This window comes from Euprymna scolopes, chromosome 41 (assembly GCF_053919585.1).
Source record: "Euprymna scolopes isolate OS-2025 chromosome 41, ASM5391958v1, whole genome shotgun sequence".
Taxonomy (NCBI): Eukaryota; Metazoa; Mollusca; class Cephalopoda; order Sepiida; family Sepiolidae; genus Euprymna; species Euprymna scolopes.
This window is the reverse complement of record NC_136522.1, coordinates 7,111,467-7,128,402: the sequence shown is the minus strand read 5'-3', so window position 1 is coordinate 7,128,402 and position 16,936 is coordinate 7,111,467. Positions and strand designations below refer to the sequence as shown.

The 16,936-nt window shown below is 33.5% G+C and overlaps 1 protein-coding gene across 1 annotated transcript in view; it reads right to left on the bottom strand.

Annotated features, from left to right (window-relative positions):
* LOC145266325 (atrial natriuretic peptide-converting enzyme-like) overlaps positions 1 to 3,416 on the bottom strand; it is a 378,936-nt gene extending 375,520 nt beyond the window's left edge. The window contains exon 1 of the mRNA XM_080121906.1: positions 3,229 to 3,416. The gene's annotated coding sequence lies outside the window, so the exon portion shown is untranslated. The remainder of the gene's footprint in view (positions 1 to 3,228) is intronic.
* Between the last annotated feature and the right edge of the window lie 13,520 nt (positions 3,417 to 16,936).

Genomic DNA, 16,936 nt, shown 5'->3' with positions numbered 1-16,936 from the left:
TTGGCCTGCACAATCTCCAGACCTCAATCCTATCGAAAACGTATGGCATTACATCAAGCAACAGATACACAATGATAAAATTCCAAATTTGGAAGAACTTTGGACAAAAATTAAAGAAAAGTGGGATACTCCTTCCCCGGAGTATTGCTGAAGTCTAATTCAAGACAATGCCCCAAAATCTGCAGGCATCAAATTGCAGAAGTGCTATGCTACTAAATAATAACTAGTTTATTGTACTTCTTTTGTATTTGTGTTGCATTAGTGTTCTAAAGTTACAAATTTCCGTTGTGTGGAGCTTCTTTTTGCCTTTTCGATTTGAAGTTAAGCTTTTTAAATTGACGTGAACACTAGGATACTTCAATTAAAAGTCAAATATTAATCGGTAAAATTATAGAGGAATAAAAGGCGAATCAAATGAGGTATAGGTTGTTTAAACAGTCACATGCAATTTAGCTTAAATTTGCGGTTTTTGAAAAAATGACAAGGTCGGACTTTCTTTTTGGCGGCACTGTATACGCATACATAAATATATATAGAAAGAGGTTTGTGTTTACTATAACCTTTTTACGCAAATATTACGCAAGTATAAATCCTGTAGAATATCTGCATTAATATTATTAAACGTAATACGTAACTAAAGACGATCATCCCATAAGAAAACCGAAAAACTAATAGGGAATTAATGAAAATGAATGTTTAAAAGAATATGCAAATTAGTTAGATATTTTGCAGATTATGTAATTCCATGACCCATATATAACAAAGTTGTATTTTCTTTTTAAATAAACAGTGCATCAAAATGTAGTATCTGTTCCGGCAGATACTGCAATCAAAGACCATATGTGGGGGCAACCCCACATATATGACCATTGCTCTTGTAGCAATCAGTTATTGGTCAATTTAGGACAAGCCTTCATACCAATTGTCACTATCCAGTTCCCTCTCGGGGGAGCTGATCCCCCTCCCCTCATTCTCCACATTAAAAAACGGCCTTGTGCCTAATTTGTTCAGTGGGGAAACAAATAAATAACTAAATAAATAGGAGACGGGCTTATTTTTTCTTTTGTTCTTGGCCTTCGGGCTTTCGATAGGGTCAACCATCGCTTCCTGGAATTTGTCTTAGAGGCCGCCGGTTTTAAACCGGACTTCTGCAAGTGGATCTCCGTGATGTATCGCCAGCCCACGGCTGTCATGCAAGTCAACGGAAAGCGCTCGAAACCCTTTGTTATCTCTCAGTCGGTTCGTCAGGGTTGTCCGCTGTCGCCCCTGCTCTACATCCTGCCATTGGAGCCGCTGCTCCGGAAGCTGAGACGTGGGGAGGCAAATTCAGTCCTGCGCAGAATAGTTCTACCTTGCACCTCGACCGCCCAGGTATCCGTGTTCACTGATGACGCCACGGTCTTTGTGTCGAGTTTATAAAAAAAAAAACTAATAGGGAATTTATTAAGATATATGCTTTAAAAAATATGCAAATTAGCAATTTACAGATGAATTCAATTCGATGACCCATATATAAGCAAGCCTTTTTTTTCTATTTCTTTAAATTAGAAAAAAAAGGGTTGCTTTGTTTGTGTTGCTCTTGCCCTTAGTATCTATTCTGATGCTATTCTTAAGGTAATTTGTCCTAGTGAATGGAGGGAAAACCCTCTATACCGAAACACTTATTATTTTTGGTCTCTACCAGAGTGCCCCTTTTGTTCTTCTCTTGGGGAGCCCCACATTAAAATCGACCTTGTGTCACATTTTACTTTCGTGGAAAGGCAAATAAATACCAATAGAGAAAGGAGTTTTAATATAAATATCAATGCACACGCACAAAAAACACATTTAGAGGAGTTTATAAAACATGTTAAAAACACTTTGAAAAAGAGTTAAAAACATATTTAATCTGAAAAGGAAACACTTAATAAGTGGATAGTCCTTAATCCGCGGAGTTTCGAAGAAATACTTTCCTTCTCATCAGAGGGTAGGAATTAGCAAAATGCGGGATCGGATTTTGCATACAAAAGTATTTGATGAAACTGCAAGTAAGTCAAAGATCTTACTTGATAACAAAAGTGAAGCAGAGAAAATATGGTGAATAAAAAGGAGATTTCAGGTGAATGGATAGTCTGGTGGAAGGTAAATTATCCAATGACGGTAAAATCCAATCTTATTATAAGCTCTATCTCCTATTTAGTTTTATCGAGCTTTTACATCTGGTTGAGATTACTTTATAAATATTAATTCTTTAATATTTATAATATAGTTTAGTGTTACCATCTTGGATCATTTTGATAAATTTAATTGTAATTTTTATTTTATATATATATATATATATATATATATATATATATATATATATATATATATATACAGAAAGAGAGAGAGAGAGAGAGAGTGTGTGTGTGTGTGTGTGTGTGTGTGTGTGTGTGATAAATAATGATGTATAGTGACACGCAATTAGAATGTATATCTAAAAAAACAAAAATATATTCAAGACTCAAAAAACTATCGTCGTTCGCAAGGATTCGTGAAGCAGTGTATAAATATTTGGTAAAATTCAGTTCTTCGTTACACTCTTCTGGAGGTTGAAGACTCAATCCCCAGTGTAAACGACATTCGAAATCTAATTCATAAAACTCACTATGTCTGTCTGTCCGTCTCCATATTTTCAAATTCTATCTCTGCCGAGACTAAAAGTCGCAGAGCGGCGCTAGTGGCCTCAAATGATTGCATTTTTTATAAACCATACTTTTTGGGGGTCTTTAGCTGGGTAAAACAGTTTTTAAGGGGTCAAAAATTAGTTAAAAAATTTTTTTAAAATCGTTATACATTTTGTACATTCATCTAAGTTTATTTTTAATCAGTTTATGTGTTTGTCACGTTGGTACAGTGGTAACGTCACCAACTTTGAACGCAACAGTTTTGCTTTCAGTTTCGATTCTAGCTGATGGCCTCCGAATACCTTTTTTTTTACTTTTGAAATAATTATAATAATGTATACGAAATCTGGACAAATTAAAATATCATATTTAAGCGTATTTTATGCCCGAGCAAAGCCGGGTGCCCCCCACCCCACCGCCGCTAGTCGAATTATACTCGATTGCAAACACTACGAATCGTTATAGGATTGTCTCACTGACCTCCTGGCACTTATCAACCCTTATCCTCGAGTGGCTTTCGTGCCTTGATATATGGCGGCGCTCATGTAATAAAAAATAAAGAAATTAAAAAGTAAACACCTACCTGATTGATGAAGATCCCTTTTTTATTTTTCCGCTTTTTTTTTTTCCTTTTTTTTCTTTTCCTATTTTTTTTTTTTTTTTCAAATGAAAAAAAGCAAAAACGTAAATTTAAAGCAACTCGTGTTTGAAGCAGCCGAAGCGTCTTTTTTTTTCCATTCTGCTGTCCAGCCAACGTAGCGGCAAACAAAAAAAAAAGATGTTAAGCTAGCGTGCAACAGATGTACGTACTGCTTTCACTCCGGATGTTCAAGGTTAGCATTAAAAAAGAGACGCGCTCGCTGCACGTAAACGTCCGCTGTAATTAGTTGCGCGAATCACATCCAACTGTACGGACGCGGAAGGATCCGGCCGTATTTTATTTATACTTATCCAAACGCGACCGGCTCATCTCTGGGATTTGCCTAAGTGAAGAGCGCGCGTGCTGTGTAGACCCCTCGCTAGCCAACAGTACGCTCGTTAAGGGAGATGGCTGAAGAGTGTGCGCACGACGCTGCTTCTGCAAGAGAAACTGAAGCGGTAGTCGGAGTTGCGCCTGTCAACGTCCGGTTCTCTACGGCAAGTAATTGCATGTCATCGAGTACTACATACGGATATCGTGGATCACGCACGCGCACATGCACGGATAAACGTGTATAATGTATTCGACGTATTCGATTTTTAAGTAATTGTGTGCATATTATACCTTTACTTATGCATAAAAGGCACAGCGTCTGTGTAGGTGTTTGTGATGTCGTTTCCTGTGGACTCTGAAACAGCTGGGTTGATTTTTTTTTGGGAGGGGGGGAATTTCACACAAATGTACATTATGTGTCTGGGAATGTTCTTAGGTAGGATTTTGTAGGAAGGCCCTGGATAAGTATAGAAAAAAAATTCGATTAAAGAAGAAAAAGTCCGATTTTGACCAAAGTTAACACCCTTATACAGCCTAACGCCACAAGTGCATTTGAGAAGTTTCATCGCCGTACAAACAGAAGGATGCTTCGTATAAAATCAACAGTAGATTCTTTCATGAGAAAGGGGCGCATATAACTCCTCCTCATGAGATTCCAGCAGCTCTGTAGCATCATCAACCCCCATATCCAGGTCGATTTCCTCACTTAGGGCAACAATGTTCTAAATAACATGGTCAACCGTGTCCTCAAATCTATGAAAATCATTCACAAATTGACACAATTTATTTTAAACATGTTTATATTATTTAATTAATAGAAATGTTTATTGAGATAAGTATTGTTTACTGATTTATTTATTGCGGACTATAATCCTCATCTTTTTGTTGTTGTTTTACGACGATAGAGACGTTGAATCACTACAATCCCAGGTGAGTATTGTCTGAAGATAGCGGTTTCAATCCAACGAAAAGTCGGCCAGAGGCTTAGTTGGCCAAAAACGACAAGAACAAATGTTTTTCGCACCTATTTGATAAATGGCCATATGGCGTCTATTACAGTCTTCGCACTTTAATATCAAAGATTTAACATGCTTGGAATTTTTTTCTGATACTGGTTTTGTCTAATCACAACATTTTTGACAAATTTCATGTTTCCTTATATTTTGTTTGGTTTTGGCACAAGTGAAAGTATGGATGAAAATCTCACAAGTTTATTAAAACTTTGGAAGTAAAAAAACATTGAGAAATTATCAAAACTTTGGAAGTAAAATAATATTGAGAAATTATCAAAACTTTGGAAGTAAAAAGCATTGAGAAGTTATCAAAACTTTGGAAGTAAAAAAACATTGAGAAATTATCAAAACTTTGGAAGTAAAAAAATATTGAGAAGTTATCAAAACTTCGGAAGTAAAAAACATTGGGAAGTTATCAAAACTTTTGAAGTAAAAAAACATTGCGAAGATATCAAAACTTTGGAAGTAAAAAAACATTGAGAAATTATCAAAACTTTGGAAGTAAAAAAATTTTGAGAAGTTATCAAAACTTTGGAAGTAAAAAGCATTGAGAAATTATCAAAACTTTGGAAGTAAAAAGCATTGAGAAATTATCAAAACTTTGGAAGTAAAAAAACATTGAGAAATTATCAAAACTTTGGAAGTAAAAAAATATTGAGAAATTATCAAAACTTTGGAAGTAAAAAGCATTGAGAAATTATCAAAACTTTGCAAGTAAAAAATATTGAGAAGTTATCAAAACTTAGGAAGTAAAAAAACATTGAGAAGTTATCAAAACTTTGGAAGTAAAAAAACATTGAGAAATTATCAAAACTTTGGAAGTAAAAAAACATTGAGAAATTATCAAAACTTTGGAAGTAAAAAGCATTGAGAAATTATCAAAACTTTGGAAGTAAAAAAATATTGAGAAGTTATCAAAACTTTGAAAGTAAAAAAAACATTGAGAAGTTTACAAAACTTTAGAAGTAAAAAACATTGAGAAGTTATCAAAAGTTTGGAAGTAAAAAGCATTGAGAATCATCAAAACTTTGGAAGTAAAAAACATTGAGAAGTTATCAAAACTTTTGAAGTAAAAAAATATTGAGAAGTTATCAAAACTTTGGAAGAAAAAAACATTGAGAAGTTATCAAAACTTTGGAAGTAAAATAACATTGAGAAGTTATCAAAAGTTTGGAAGTAAAAAGCATTGAGAATCATCAAAACTTTTGAAGTAAAAAAACTTTCAGAAATTATCAAAACTTTGGAGGTAAAAAAACATTGAGAAGTTATCAAAACTTTTGAAGTAAAAAAAATTGAGAAGTTATCAAAACTTTGGAAGTAAAAACATATTGAGAAGTTATCAAAACTTTGGAAGTAAAAAAACATTGAGAAGTTGTCAAAACTTTTGAAGTAAAAAAACAATGAGAAATTATCAAAACTTTGGAAGTAAAAAAACATTGAGAAATTATCATACCTTTGGAAGTAAAAAAAACATTGAGAGGTTATCAAAACTTTGGAAGTACAAACATTGAAAAGTTATAAAAACTTTGGAAGTAAAAAGCATTGAGAAGTTATCAAAACTTTGGAAGTACAAACATTGAGAATTATAAAAACCTTGGAAGTAAAAAAACATTGGGACGGTATCAACACTTTGGAAGTACAAACATTGAGAAGTTATCAAAACTTTGTAAGTACAAACATTCAGAAGTTATCAAAACTTTGGACGTAAAAAAACATTCAGAATTTATTAAAACTTTGGAAGTACAAACATTGAGAATTTATCAAAACTTTGGAAGTACAAACATTGGGAAGTTATCGAAACTTTGGAAGTAAAAAAAATTGGGAAGTTATCAAAACTTTGGAAGTGAAAAAAACATTGAGAAGTTATCAAAACTTTTGAAGTAAAAAACATTGAGAAATTATAAAAACTTTGGAAGTAAAAAAACATTGAGAAGTTATCTAAACTTTCGAAGTAAACAACATTGAGAAATTATCAAAACTTTGGAAGTAAAAAAACATTGAGAAGTGATCAAAACTTTTGAAGTACAAACATTGAGAAGTTATCAAAACTTTGGAAGTACAAACATTGAGAATTATCAAAACTTTGGAAGTACAAACATTGGGAAATTATCAAAACTTTGGAAGTAAAAAAAAACATTGAGAAATTATCAAAACTTTGGAAGTAAAAATCTTTGAGAAATTATCAAAACTTTGGAAGTAAAAAAACATTGAGAAGTTATTAAACCTTTGAAAGTAAAAATCATTGAGAAGTTTACAAAACTTTGGAAGTAAAAAACATTGAGAGGTTATATAATCTTCAGAAGTAAAAAACATTGAGAAGTTATCAAAACTTTGGAAATACAAACATTGAGAAGTTATAAAAACTTTGGAAGTAAAAAACATTGAGAATCATCAAAACATTTGAAGTAAAAAAACATTGAGAAGTTATCAAAACTTTGGAAGTAAAAAACATTGAGAAATTATCAAAACTTTGGAAGTAAAAAGCATTGAGAATCATCAAAACATTTGAAGTAAAAAAACATTGAGAAGTTATCAAAACTTTGGAAGTAAAAAACATTGAGAAATTATCAAAACTTTGGAAGTAAAAAAACATTGAGAAGTTATCAAAACTTTGGAAGTAAAAAGCATTGAGAAGTTATCAAAACTTTGAAAGTAAAAAAAAACATCGAGAAGATATCAAAACTTTTGAAGTAAAAAAACATTGAGAAGTTATCAAAACTTTGGAAGTAAAAAGCATTGAAAATCATCAAAACTTTGGAAGTAATAACATTGAGAAGTTATCAAAACTTTGGAAGTAAAAACATATTGAGAAGTTATCAAAACTTTAGAAGTAAAAAACATTGCGAAGTTATCAAAACTTTGAAAGTAAAAAACATTGAGAAGTTATCAAAACTTTGGAAGTAAAAAGCATTGAGAATCATCAAAACTTTTGAAGTAAAAAAACTTTGAGAAGTTATCAAAACTTTGGAGGTAAAAAAACATTGAGAAGTTATCAAAACTTTGGAAGTAAAAAACATTGAGTAGTTATCAAAATTTTGGAAGTAAAAAAATATTGAGAAGTTATCAAAACTTTGGAAGTAAAAAAACATTGAGTAGTTGTCAAAACTTTTGAAGTAAAAAACATTGAGAAATTATCAAAACATTGGAAGTAAAAAAACATTGAGAAGTTATCAAAACTTTGGAAGTAAAAAAACATTGAGAAATTATCATACCTTTTGAAGTAAAAAACATTGAGAAGTTATCAAAACTTTGGAAGTACAAACATTGAAAAGTTATCAAAACTTTGGAAGTAAAAAAGCATTGAGACGTTATCAAAACTTTGGAAGTAAAAAAACATTGAGAAGTTATCAAAACTTTGGAAGTACAAACATTGAGAATTATCAAAACCTTGGAAGTAAAAAAACATTGGGACGGTATCAACACTTTGGAAGTACAAACATTGAGAAGTTATCAAAACTAAGTAAGTACAAACATTGAGAAGTTATCGAAACTTTAGAAGTAAAAAAACATTGAGAAGTTATTAAAACTTTGGAAGTATAAACATTGAGAAGTTATCAAAACTTTGGAAGTACAAACATTGGGAAGTTATCAAAACTTTGGAAGTAAAAAACTTTGGGAAGTTATCAAAACTTCGGAAGTAAAAAAACTTTGAGAAGTTATCAAAACTTTTGAATTAAAAAACATTGAGAAGTTATCAAAACTTTGGAAGTAAAAAACATTGAGAAATTATCAAAACTTTGGAAGTAAACAACATTGAGAAATTATTAAAACTTTGGAAGTAAAAAAACATTGAGAAGTGATCAAAACTTTGGAAGTACAAACATTGAGAATTATCAAAACTTTGGAAGTACAAACATTGGGAAATTATCAAAACTTTGGAAGTTAAAAAGACATTGAGAAATTATCAAAACTTTGGAAGTAAAAATCTTTGAGAAATTATCAAAACTTTGGAAGTAAAAAAAATTGAGGAGTTATTAAACCTTTGAAAGTAAAAATAATTGAGAAATTTACAAAACTTTAGAAGTAAAAAACATTCAGAGGTTATCAAAACTTTGGAAGTAAAATATTATTGAGAAGTTATCAAAACTTTGGAAGTACAAACATTGAGAAGTTATCAAAACTTTGGAAGTAAAAAACATTGAGAAGTTATCAAAACTTAAGAAATAAAAAAAACTTTGAGATGTTATCAAAACTTTGGAAGTAAAAAAACATTGAGAAGTTATCAAAACTTTTTAAATAAAAAACATTGAGAAGTTATCAAAACATTGGAAGTAAAAACATTGAGAAGTTATCTAAACTTTGAAAGTAAAAAACATTGAGAAGTTATCAAAACTTTGGAAGTACAAACATTCAGAAGTTATCAACCCTTTGGAAGTAAAAAAAACATTGAGAAGTTATCAAAACTTTGGAAGTACAAACATTGAGAAGTTATCAAAACTTCGGAAGTACAAACATTGAGAAGTTATCAAACCTTTTGAAGTAAAAAAAAACATTGGGAAGTTATCAAAACTTTGGAAGTAAAAAATTTGTGAAGTTATCAAAACTTTTGAAGTAAAAAAATTGAGAAGTTATCAAAACTTTGGAAGTAAAAAACATTGAGAAATTATCAAAACTTTGGAAGTAAAAAACATTGAGGAGTTATCAAAACTTTGGAAGTAAAAACATTGAGAATTTATCAAAACTTTGAAGGTAAAAAAAACATTGAGAAGATATCAAAACTTTGGAAGTAAAAAAAATTGAGAAGTTATCAAAACTTTGGAAGTAAAAAGCATTGAGAAATTATCAACACTTTGGAAGTAAAAACATTTAGAAGTTATCAAAACTTTGGAAGTAAAAACATATTGAGAAGTTATCAAAACTTTAGAAGTAAAAAACATTGAGAAGTTATCAAAACTTTGGAAGTAAAAAACATTGAGAAGTTATCAAAACTTTGGAAGTAAAAAGCATTGAGAATCATCAAAACTTTTTAAGTAAAAAAACTTTAAGTAGTTATCAAAACTTTGGAGGTAAAAAAACATTGAGAAGTTATCAAAATTTGGAAGTAAAAAGCATTGAGTAGTTATCAAAACTTTGGAAGTAAAAAATATTGAGAAGTTATCAAAACTTTGGAAGTAAAAAAACATTGAGAAGTTGTTAAAACTTTTGAAGTAAAAAACATTGAGAATTTATCAAAACATTGGAAGTAAAAAAAAACATTGAGAAGTTATCAAAACTTTGGAAGTAAAAAAACATTGAGAAATTATCATACCTTTGGAAGTAAAAAAAACATTGAGAGGTTATCAAAACTTTGGAAGTACAAACATTGAAAAGCTATCAAAACTTTGGAAGTAAAAAAACATTGAGAAGTTATCAAAACTTTGGAAGTACAAACATTGAGAATTATCAAAACCTTGGAAGTAAAGAAACATTGGGACGGTATCAACACTTTGGAAGTACAAACATTGAGAAGTTATCTAAACTTTGTAAGTACAAACATTGAGAAGTTATCAAAACCTTGGAAGTAAAAAAATATTGGAAAGTTATCAAAACTTTGGAAGTAAAAAAATTGGGAAGTTATCAAAACTTTGGAAGTAAAAAACATTGAGAAGTTATCAAAACTTTTGAAGTAAAAAACATTGAGAAATTATAAAAACTTTGGAAGTAAAAAAACATTGAGAAGTTATCAAAACTTTGGAAGTAAACAACATTGATAAATAATCAAAACTTTGGAAGTAAAAAAACATTGAGAAGTTATCAAACATTGAGAATTATCAAAACTTTGGAAGTACAAACATTGGGAAATTATCAAAACTTTGGAAGTAAAAAAAACATTGAGAAGTTATCAAAACTTTGGAAGTTTAAATCTTTGAGAAATTATCAAAACTTTGGAAGTAAAAAAACATTGTGAAGTTATTAAACCATTGAAAGTAAAAATCATTGAGAAGTTTACAAAACTTTGGAAGTAAAAAACATTGAGAGGTTATCAAAACTTTGGAAGTAAAAAATACTGAGAAGTTATCAAAACTTTGGAAGTAAAAAGCATTGAGAAGTTATCAAAACTTTTTAAATAAAAAACATTGAGAAGTTATCAAAACTTTGGAAGTAAAAAAACGTTGAGAAGTTATCAAAACTTTGGAAGTAAAAAGCATTGAGTAGTTATCAAAACTTTGGAAGTAAAAAATATTGAGAAGTTATCAAAACTTTGGAAGTAAAAAAACATTGAGAAGTTGTTAAAACTTTTGAAGTAAAAAACATTGAGAATTTATCAAAACATTGGAAGTAAAAAAAAACATTGAGAAGTTATCAAAACTTTGGAAGTAAAAAAACATTGAGAAATTATCATACCTTTGGAAGTAAAAAAAACATTGAGAGGTTATCAAAACTTTGGAAGTACAAACATTGAAAAGCTATCAAAACTTTGGAAGTAAAAAAACATTGAGAAGTTATCAAAACTTTGGAAGTACAAACATTGAGAATTATCAAAACCTTGGAAGTAAAGAAACATTGGGACGGTATCAACACTTTGGAAGTACAAACATTGAGAAGTTATCTAAACTTTGTAAGTACAAACATTGAGAAGTTATCAAAACCTTGGAAGTAAAAAAATATTGGAAAGTTATCAAAACTTTGGAAGTAAAAAAATTGGGAAGTTATCAAAACTTTGGAAGTAAAAAACATTGAGAAGTTATCAAAACTTTTGAAGTAAAAAACATTGAGAAATTATAAAAACTTTGGAAGTAAAAAAACATTGAGAAGTTATCAAAACTTTGGAAGTAAACAACATTGATAAATAATCAAAACTTTGGAAGTAAAAAAACATTGAGAAGTTATCAAACATTGAGAATTATCAAAACCTTGGAAGTACAAACATTGGGAAATTATCAAAACTTTGGAAGTAAAAAAAACATTGAGAAGTTATCAAAACTTTGGAAGTTTAAATCTTTGAGAAATTATCAAAACTTTGGAAGTAAAAAAACATTGTGAAGTTATTAAACCATTGAAAGTAAAAATCATTGAGAAGTTTACAAAACTTTGGAAGTAAAAAACATTGAGAGGTTATCAAAACTTTGGAAGTAAAAAATACTGAGAAGTTATCAAAACTTTGGAAGTAAAAAGCATTGAGAAGTTATCAAAACTTTTTAAATAAAAAACATTGAGAAGTTATCAAAACTTTGGAAGTAAAAAAACGTTGAGAAGTTATCAAAACTTTGGAAGTAAAAAATTTGTGAAGTTATCAAAACTTTGGAAGTAAAAAAATATTGAGAAATTATCAAAACTTTGAAAGTAAAAAACATTGAGAAGATATCAAAACTTTGGAAGTAAAAAATATTGAGAAGTTATCAAAACTTTGAAAGTAAAAAACATTTAGAAATTATCAAAACTTTGGAAGTAAAAAAACATTTAGAAGTTACCAAAACTTTGGAAGTACAAACATTGAGAAGTTTGTTAACTTAAAAAAAAACAACTTTCATTTACATTACAGAAAGGCAGTTAGGATGCAATTAGGAGATTCGGTCTTCCTATCCCGTCGTGATAACCATCCTACGTAGGCCAAAGGAATAGTTTACTCAAACATCATGAAACAACAACTAAAAACATGAAGATAACAGTCTGCAATAAATAAATGTTTGTTAATCTCCTCCAAATGTTCATCACATAAACAACGACTTGCAAAAGTCCTTCCGAGTTAAATCCTTCATGGTTTCAGTTGTCTGTAATAGCATAGCAATTGTCCTTCGGAGGTAGAAGGCCTTAAACAAAGCAATCACTCCTTGGTCCAGGGTATCCAGAGGCATTGTCTAGCACTAACAACACCTTACAGGAGATATCCTTGTAGGTGCAATACCGCCCTCCCTTTCGCGGGGGCACCTTTTTGGCCTCCGGGCCAAGATCAAATTGTAGTATCTGTTCCGACAGATGCTGCAAGCTATAACTAGCAAAGACCATATGTGGGGGTAACCCCACATATCTGAACTTGGTCAATGTAGGGATCACCCTACAGACCACAGTCACTATCCAGCTCCCATTTCCCACCTCTCGGGAGCTGGTCCCCCTTTCCCTCCCCCCTCCCTCTCTCTCCACATTAAAAAACGGCCTTGTGCCTAATTTGCTCAGTGGGGAAGCAAATAAATCCCATCTGTTCCGACAGATACTGCTAGCTATGACTAGCTATGACTAGCAAAGACCAGATGTGGGGGCAACCCCACATGCCTGACCTTTAACCAGCTCCCATTTCCCACCTCTCGGGAGCTGGTTCCCTTTTTCCCTTCCCCCTCCCTTCACTCCTCACATTAAAAATTGGCCTTGTGCCTAATTTGCTCGGTGGGGGAGCAAATAAATACCATCTGTTCCGGCAGGTACTGCAAGCTATGACTAGCTATGACTAGCTATGACTAGCAAAGACCAGATGTGGGGGCAACCCCACATGCCTGACCTTTAACCAGCTCCCATTTCCCACCTCTCGGGAGCTGGTCCCCTTTTCCCCTTCTCCCTCCCTTCATTCCTCACATTAAAAATCGGCCTTGTGCTTAATTTGCTAGGTGGGGGAGCAAATAAATACCATCTGTTCCAGCAGATACTGCAAGCAAAGACCAGATGTGGGGGCAACCCCACATGCCTGACCTTTAACCAGCTCCCATTTCCCACCTCTCGGGAGCTGGTCCCCTTTTTCCCTTCCCCCTCCCTTCACTCCTCACATTAAAAATCGGCCTTGTGCCTAATTTGCTCGGTGGGGGAGCAAATAAATACCATCTGTTCCAGCAGATACTACAAGCAAAGACCATATGTGGGGGAAACACCACATATAAGTTATTGGTCAATATAGGGGAAACCCTTCATACCAATTGTCATTATCCAGCTCCTCTACTTCCGGGAGACCTGGTCCCCATTTCCCCTTCACTCTCCACATTAAAAACCCGTCTTGTGCCTAATTTGCTCAGTGGGGAAGCAAATAAATACTCTGTTCCGACAGATGCTGCAATCAAAGACCATTGTCCTTGTGGCAATCTTTTGGTCCATGTAGGGGCAACCCCATATACCAAATGGCTCTCACTATCCAGCTCCCATTTCTCACCTCTCGGGAGCTGGTCCCCTTTTCCCTGCCCCCTCCCCCTTTCTCCACATTAAAAAGTGGCCTTGTACCTAATTTGCTCAGTGGGGAGGCAAATAAATACAGTCCGCCCACTCTTTCGGGGATTTTTGGCCTTTTGGCCAAGATCAAAGTGTAGTTTCTGTTCCGGCAGATACTGCAAGCAAAGACCATATGTGGGGGCAACCCCACATATAAGACCTTGGTCAATGTACGGGCAACCCTTCATACCAATTGTCACTATCCAGCTCCCCTAATCCCCGGGGAGTTGGTCCCCATTTCCCCTTCACTCCTCACATTAAAAATCGGCCTTATGCTTAATTTGCTCAGTGGGGGGAGCAAATAAATACCATGCTACATTTTTAGACCATTGCCCTTGTGTCAATAAGTTATTGGTCAATGTAGGAGCAACCCTATATACCATGACAGCAGTACCAGCTCCCCCTTCTCTCCCCTTCGGGGAGCGGGTCTCCCCTTCCCTTCCCCCTTCTACTCCACATTAAAAACGACCTTGTGTCATATTTTGCTTATGTAGAGAAGCAAATTAAATAACCCACCCAACTCTAGGTACAAAATGATTGACAGACCAGATTTATAACACCGCAAGTGTCACCTATGCCTTCGTATTGATTTCAAAATGACTGTGTAAATGACTCCTCCAAATACCCTTCAGTGCCCTTTGATTTTGAGCCTGATACACCAGCAAGGGCTCCAGTTTGAAGTTGCCAGCATCATTTTGTCCAAGAAGTAAAGTTATCCTTTCTTTGCTGGCTGTATGACCGGGTGCCGACTTCTCCTTGGCGTTGTACGTGCGGTTAGGAATTTTTTTTAATTGCATTTTCACCCCAAACAAAGCACATTGCCACTTTGTTGTAGGGGGCTACTATCAGGTACATAAGCATCAAGGGTACTGTGTAGGGAGTTGGGCAGCAAGATGTCGGTTCACGTTGCACTTGAACTTCTGCATGTCAGTACAGTTGGGGAAACAGGGACCCGGAAGGGAATTCCAAAGTCTAGCGGTTCTGGGGAAGAAACTACTGGAGTAAAAGGCTCTCTTACATCTAGGGATTTCTACTGTGAAGGGGTGGGATTTTGCTGCTTGTCGGGTTTGTCGGGGGTATTTACGTCGAGGGGGGCACAAACCTGTCTCATCTGCATTGAACATTTGATGAGCAGAAACCCTCACTCTAACCCTAACCCTAACCCCCACCTCCTTAATTATCTCAGCCAACGTTTTGGGAAACTCACTTGCTGCTTTCTCATCCCCACCAGCAGCTTCACCTTTCATTCTAAGGTTATGGTAATTGGCCTGAGCCTTAAATCTCATAAACCAACCCCATATTAGCTGCAACAACTTAACCTTCACTTTCTTCCCTACCTTTCTTTCTTCAGCGCTTCGAACAATCTTTTCGCCTTCTTCTAAATCACAATAAGGCTTACCGGAATACGCTGTTGATTTTGATCTTCCAGCCAAAGCTTTAATGATCTTTCCACTGCTTGCTTATCACTGTCACGTTCATATGAGCAGAGCCTTTCACATGTTCAACGATGCACGTTTTATCCTTAATAGTGGTAGCCTCAGTCGAACGGCTAAGGCCAAGTGACCGGCCAATGCTCGTTGGTGTTTCGCCGTGTATAATATCCAATTTAACTTACCATCAGAAGAAGCTGCCTTACACTTGGGAGTCATAACGAAAGGCAAAAAGTTTTTTAAAAAATGAATAAAAAAAACGATCAAACACACGAGAAAGAAAACCAAAATGGCGTATGACTGAAACTAAGGCGTCGGTAACTACGCCGTCCTCCTCGTCCACAACCAAAACAAAGCGTATTCCTCCGCCGCGAACCAGAAATTAGTTCCCGTTTGTTTACGTCGCTTATGGCACTAAATGACGGAAGACGCTTGATATGGTTTTTATATTATTTTATATTTTTATGGGACGCGTTTGTAACCTCGAAACAGCGTAGGCATCCCTATATATATATATATATATATATATATATATATATATATATATATATATATATATATATATATATATCTGTAGAAATATATTTTCTTATTATATATCAATCCTTATTTTAGAAGCTCAATGCAATTACAGAGTCAAAATTCATAATGTTGACCATCTTATAATTTATTCCCTTAATTCAGTTGACTTATACAATTCTTGACAGTATCTGTTTCGTAGCGTAAAATCAATCACTTAACTATTATATATATATATATATATATATATATATTTATATATATATATATATATAAACTGTACAAATGGTCAGAAAAAACATTGATACAATCGGTTTCAAGCCTAACATAAGGGGGACTAGTAAATGGTAAATAATGTTTCAGCCATTATAATTGCTGACGAGAACCTAACATTATTCACCATTAACTGGTTTTTCCCTATGTTAGGCTTGAAACTGACGGTACCAATGTTTTTCTGATCTGCTGTACAGTTTTAAATAATTAAATATTAAGGTCTTATATTAAAAGCTCTTTTTCTTTATGATCGAGCACTTTGTTTGAATTCTTCCCTTTTCGTTTGGGCGATCGGGTTTCGATCCTGGTTTGAGATAGTTGCTTGTCTAGCCGCACTGATGACCTGTGAAACATCGAAACAGTACTGTATGCGGATGACTATATATATATATATATATATATATATATATATATATATATATATATATGTGTGTGTGTGTGTGTGTGTGTGTGTGTGTGTGTGTGTGTATGTGTGTGTATAAAGACTTAAATTCACTGTATTAATCATTATTTTTTATTATTATTCAATTTTCTCCCCAAACAAAGCACAGTGCCATTTTGAAGTAGGGGGCTACTATCGGAGACATAAGCTGCAGGGGTATTATGAATGAGAGATGAGTAGCAAGACGTCTGTTCACATTACACTTGAACTTCTGCATGTAAGTACAGTTGGGAAAGCAGAATGCCGGAAGTGAGTTCCAAAGTCTAGCAGTTCTGTGGAGAAACTATTGGAGTAGAAGGCTTTCTTACATCTAAAGACCCCTACGTGTAAGGGATGGGATTTACGACGAGGGGGTACAAGTGCTTGTAGTTCGTCGAAGCATTCACCATTAAAATACATGTAGAATAGGCAGATGGATGCAATATTTCCTCCGTATGACAGAGGCTGGAACTTAGATGACAGCTTAGGATCTATCAGCCTGTTGACTCTCTTCTGAACCTTATCCAAGAGTAAGAGACTAGTAGCAGCCCATA